The following is a 6149-nucleotide window of genomic DNA, read 5'->3' on the forward strand; positions in this document are numbered from 1 at the left end:
CCAGGCTACTTCTATGTGACCAGTAGGCAGGTAGCTATGCAACAAGGCCCCCCTCAGGAAGCCCATGGCTCAGTCATGGCAGAGAGGGATGAGTGATCGTAGACTTCCATGGTTTATTTTTGACAGTTTTCTGTCTTCTGTGCTATTCAGCTTTTAGAGGAGGAGGGGCTATGTCCATAAACCTGAGAGTATATTTCAGCCGTCATGTTCTTGAAGGTGGATGTCTAAATCATTTGTGTATTCCCCAAAATGCCAAGTGAGTAGAGCAGGCAGCTAGTGAATAGAGATAGAGAAGGTAAATCATCATTTATTGTGTGTGGACTCTGATCCAGTCAGAAACCAGCTGGGTCATTGTTGTGTTCTGTTTGTTTTCAGTTTGACTCAATAAGACTGACACATTTAACTTGAGGTCTGAAAAGAGGGAAAGCTTCCTGCTAAAAAGCTCTTTGTTGTAAAATAAGCAAAGAATGAATCATCTTTCCTAAAAACAAAATAAAACATGGTTTATCCAAAATCGACATTCGTTGAATTATCCTAAATATGTTATCCAGTGTATGTTTAGCTTTGCAGTAATTCCACACTGACTGATATGAAAGACCCAGACATCTCTAAAGAAATTGATGCCAGAAATTTAAATGCAAAAATTGAAAATAAATTCCAGTTGATTTTGATATTATACAGAATCACTGTGCATGAATTTAGTTCTTCAGTCTGCCACAACTACAATTAGTATGTGTACTAATTAAAGACAGGTATAAAAGTTAAACACTTTGGGGGATGGGTGGAGAGATGGCTCAGTGGTTAAAGCAGCCATTACTCTTGCCCAGGACCTGGGCTCATTTTCCAGCACCCACATGGTGGCTCACAACTATCCAGGACTCCAGTTCCAGGAGATCTGATGCCCTTTACTGACCTCTGTGGGTACCAGGGATGCATGTGGGGGAATTTATATGCATACAGGCAAAACATTCCTACTCATAACATAAAATAAATAAATACATATAAAAACTTTTTAAAATTAAACTTAACACGTATTTTTTAACTTAATAAAATTTAGGCTACCTTTTAAGTACTTTGTACCAGTAATAATCAGGATGGATATAGAGCCCTTGGATCTTAAAATAATTTGATAATCATTTTCCTGCAATCAACAATACAAAATATCGATACAAATATGGGTTTCCTGCTGCCTATCAATGCCAAGCAATCTACCAAACACTAAGATAGTAAGTGGACAGTCCTGACTCCATTCACCATATGAAAACAGACTCAGGGAAGCTAGATGACAAGTCTAAGGTCATGACTGGCTTCGGTTTTTAAGGCACTCTCCTGCCCTTCCCAAGTGTGTATAGGTTTCTCGGTACACACATGTTTTTCTTTCACAATCAGTAGTCAGAGTCCTGACTTGCACAAAAAGGTTTTTGTTTTGGTTTAGTTTTGGTTTTTTTGTTTGTTTGTACTCCCTCCCCCCCCAGTTACCCCCACCCCCAGAAGTCTAGATTATTCAAATCTCTTTGAAGTCTTCAACACCTACAGTGTTCTAGAAAGAGATCATTTTATTGGGTTTCATATACATTCACATTCATAACTTAGTTCAAGCTTATTAAGCTATCTGATATTCAGAAAGAAGAAACGATTGGCAGAAAAGGTTTTGTCTGGTTGGGTGACAGTTATTGCTGCTTGTTTGTTTTGTTCTGCTATAGATGTGTCCTGGCGTTTTCCTCAGTTTTCAGCAGTGCAACAAAAGTTCTCACAATGAGTTTCAGCTATGCACGTCACAGTCTATTAAGTAATGTCTCGTAGTCTTTCTCCTTTCCTTTTTCTCCACTACAAGCTTTGAGGCGATAATATATTTTTGTGATTTTTTTTTTAAGGCTGGAATACCTAATCTCCAAGCAGACAGCTAAATTTGCCAGGAAGAAACCAAGATATTAAGTGAGAGGGAAAGCCTAGGTTTAGGGGATTTCAAGACTCAACACAGGCCCCATATTACTGACCAAAAAAAACCCCCACAGCTGTTTTGCCAAACTTCACTTGCAAGAGTGTGTTAACACACACTCATTTCTCAGACTGCACAGATGGAAGTGAGGCTCATTCCTGGGAGTTAGTATGATGTAGATCTCGCCATCATTTCATCCTCGGAAACATAAATAATGGGCTGGTGTGATGCATTTGTTCGTCTGCAATGCCCCAGATCCAACCCTACAGCTGCATAGTCAGATCCCCTGAATAAACAATCTGCTGTGTGTCCATAAATCAGACCCTATGCCTGGAAGGAAACTTGCCAAAAATTATAAAAGAAAATGAATTGATTCGGGCTGAATTCTGGTCTACACTGAAATTCAAGGGACAGTGAATTGAGCTTTTAAATTCTCTGATTTTTATATTATCCTTATATATTAACAGAATTAACATTGTCTTAAAGTGAAGGAAAGAAAGCCCTTGGAAGGCAAATAATTGAGCTCTGACCTTGAATTATAACTTAGTTATCTGAAATAATAATATGCTTACAACATTCAAAAGCAGCTGAGTGGTGGTGGTGGCACATGCCTTTGATCCCAGCACCCAGGAGGCAGAGGCAGAGGCAGGTGGATGTCTGTTAAGTTTGAGGACAGCCTAGTATACAGAGTTCCAGGACAGCCAGGACTACACAGTGATACCCTGTCTTGAAAAAAATTAAGAGATACAAGAGGCAGTTTGTTGAAATTTGCCTACTAGGGTTCCAATTTACCACAAAAGGCATTTTCTATCAATTTCTCATTCATTCTTCTAAACATGTATTTTTTTTGCAAATACAAGCCAAATGCAATTTTTTCTTTTCCCAAAGTGCAAAATTTGTATTTGATGAACAGACACATATAGCCCATAATGTAAAAATTAAGGATATAGATTACCCATACTTAGCACCTAGAATGCAAATGAATATTCATATAATATACCATCCCGAGTAAAGTGTAATGTATCCTTTGTTCTTTATTTTTCCTAACAATAGGTACATCTTAGAGATTGTTCCCATATTAGCCCCAAAAGGATTCCTTATTTGCTTTTGTAGTTGTCTACTAAAGTAGTCTATTGTTGAGATATACCCGCACTTATTTAATCAGTTCCTTGTTAACAGGTATTGAGGTTGTTTTAAATGTTCGGTCATTCTGAAAAAAGGTACAATGGATAAGCTTATGTATGTGACAATTTGCACACATGGGAAACTTCAGAAATGGAAATGCTAGGTCATGTGTGATCTGATAGAAATTGCCAGCTTATCCACCACAGAGGCAGTGCCACTAGACATCCCCACTGCCTGTGTAAGGAAGCCCAAAGGGTCTTTGTTATACTGTCTGGAAGAAGTCACTTTCTGTGCCATCCAGGGTTGGCAACTGCTCCCGATGCAGTGGCCACGGTGAGTCTGCTGTCCTCTGCAAAGGACTCTGAGGCCTTAGGAGACTTTTTTTTAGCTTAAATTTGAGGGTGGTTACTTTACAAGGGAAAGAAGTCTCTTGGGCTTATGTTTTCAGAGGTTTCAGGGTCCAAATCGGCACCGCACATCTAGCAAAGGCCTTGGATAGCACCAGTGCACAGTGAGAAGCATCATGTGGCAGAACTCACATGAGAGAGGTGAGCAGTGTGCAGTGCGGAAGGCATCGCAGAGGAAGAGATGAAAACAGGGAGCCAGCAAAGGAAACTGAGATCTCATCAGAACAACCACGATATGAATTAATCCCATCCAAACCATCCATGAGAGAGGTTAGCTTCCCACAATAACCAGATGGCCTGACGCACTTCCCATAGAAAGTCATCAATTCCTCTTCAGGACTAGTCATCAGCTCCTAAAGGATCCATCCCATCCACACCACTGCTTTGGAGACCAAGTTTCCAGTTTATGCCTATCTGAGGGACAAACCATGTCCAAGTCAAACCTCATCTGTTCAGAATTCACCATCTTATCTTCTCAAAGTCCCCAGGCATCATCCTAAATGCTTATATTCTAACACATGAATTAATGGTCATTAATTTTTTCTTTGATTTTTTTTTTCAAGACAGGGTTTCTCTGTGTAGCTTTGGAGCCTATCCTGGTACTCACTCTGGAGACCAGGCTGGCCTCGAACTCACAGAGATCCACCTGCCTCTGCCTCTGCCTCCCGAGTGCTGGGATTAAAGGCGTGCGCCACTCCCGGCCCGGTCATTAATATTTTAAATGAATGTTTACATTGTCTCTTCCGTGAGACTGCAAGCTCCATGAAGGCATATAGAGTATTTCTTTGATTCCTTCACAATTCCCAGTAAAATGTAAATGTGAGTCACTGAGCTGTTTGTAGTGGGAGTGGAAGACTAACTTCTGAGGCTAAATGGCACTTTGTTTTTCTCAGCTTTGGTGTTGGCTGGGAGAGGAAGATTGATTCTTAGACTACAAAGGTGTGTGTGTGTGTGTGTGTAGGTGGAAGACACCATTCAGAGAAAAGACATTAATCAACATGTTGAAACATGATCCAACCCTGTCGTGGGACCTTCTGCTGGTAAGTCCATTGATTGTCCAAGGACTGCCATAGACGATAGTGTGTCATTATTACTATAAAGATACAGATCTTCCTTTAAAAACACCAGGAGTGGGCTGTATGTTACTAGGAACAGCCACCATGCTTTGAGAGTATCTGATGTCAAGAAATTATCCAAAGGTCAAAAGCTTCTTCAGGCTGAATTGCTGAGGAAATGATCAAGAGAGACAACACATGCAAAGATCCACACCTTAGTTAATGGTGAGTGTGATGATATTTGTTTTTTCTTAAAAAAAAAAAAAAACCTACAGATTTTCCCTGTGGTTCCAGAGAAGTCTTGGGTTCTGAACTTTACTTAGTTCGAGGTTTCTCACTTCCTTTTCAGAGCCTGGCGACTAAAGAGCATGCATCGTCACAGAGTAATGCTAGCACACCTCCAGGTTCACAGACCTGAGTGTGCTCTTGGAGCAAAGCCCTTCAGGTCCCCGGTTCTGGGTGACCCACTCTTTCTCTTCCCACCCCACCCCCAGATCTCCAATTTGGATGGAAGACTTTTGAATGTTTTCTTCATATTTTCCCAAACCTATAAAGCAAAAGAGACTGAAAGTGCTTTATAGATTTTGTTATGTTTTGGAGACAGGGTTTCTCTGTGTAGCCCTGGCTGTCCTGGAACTCTGTAGATCAGGCTGGCCTCAAACTCACAGAGATCCACCTGCCTTTGCCTCTCCAGCTTAACAGAGTTTTAAGATTTATTTTTATTTTGTGGATTTGAAATATATATATATATATATATATATATATATATATATATATCACGTGCCTTCAGTACCCAGGGTCCAGAAGAGGTCACTGGATTGACTGATTGATTCCCTGGAAGGTGGTTGTGAAGGACCATGTGATGCTATGAACTGAACCTGTGTCCCCTGCAAGAGCAACAGTGCTCTTAACCATGAAACTCTCTCCAGCGCCTAATAGATTATTTTTAATGAATCATTTTGATGGTTTTCATCATTCATATTCAGTAACATGCTATGTAAAGATAAAAGCTGTAGGGAGGGTAGAGAATAAAGACAGGGATGCAGGAATTCTAAGTGACTTTTTTCTACTGGAGGTTAAACAGAATGGCTTAAGAAACAAATGTTTAATAAATAAAATATTTTATTAAATTAATGCAACACAATGACAATTAGATGCAAAATAAATTTTCCAGTTATAGTGATACACAACACAAAGGTATAAAGTGCATTTACAATCCAACACCATGAGATGGTGTTAAGATTTCAAGTAAAGTGGATAAATTGAATGTCTCACTCAACTGTATCTGTTCTTAAACTTCACACAAATAAGACATTGCCATGAGAATCATCCCGCAAACACACTTGGGTTAACAGGTAACAGAAGGGTTCCTTTGGGGACCAGGTTGGCTTGGAACTCTATGTAGCCCAGGTTGGGCTTCAACTCACAGAGATCTGCCTGCCTCTGCCTCCTGAATGCTGGGATTAGAGACTATTTCTTCAGTCTTGACATGTGACAAAACAAAGAAGATTGAAAGAAAGCTCTGGGCTCCTTGTCCCTTCCTCCCCCAAGAAGCACTGATTCTCAAATCCACTGGAAACTGTTATCTTAGAGGCCTCTGTGCTGATGAGAGCCTTCAAGGCC

Source organism: Cricetulus griseus, chromosome 3 (assembly GCF_003668045.3).
Source record: "Cricetulus griseus strain 17A/GY chromosome 3, alternate assembly CriGri-PICRH-1.0, whole genome shotgun sequence".
NCBI classification, from domain to species: domain Eukaryota; kingdom Metazoa; phylum Chordata; class Mammalia; order Rodentia; family Cricetidae; genus Cricetulus; species Cricetulus griseus.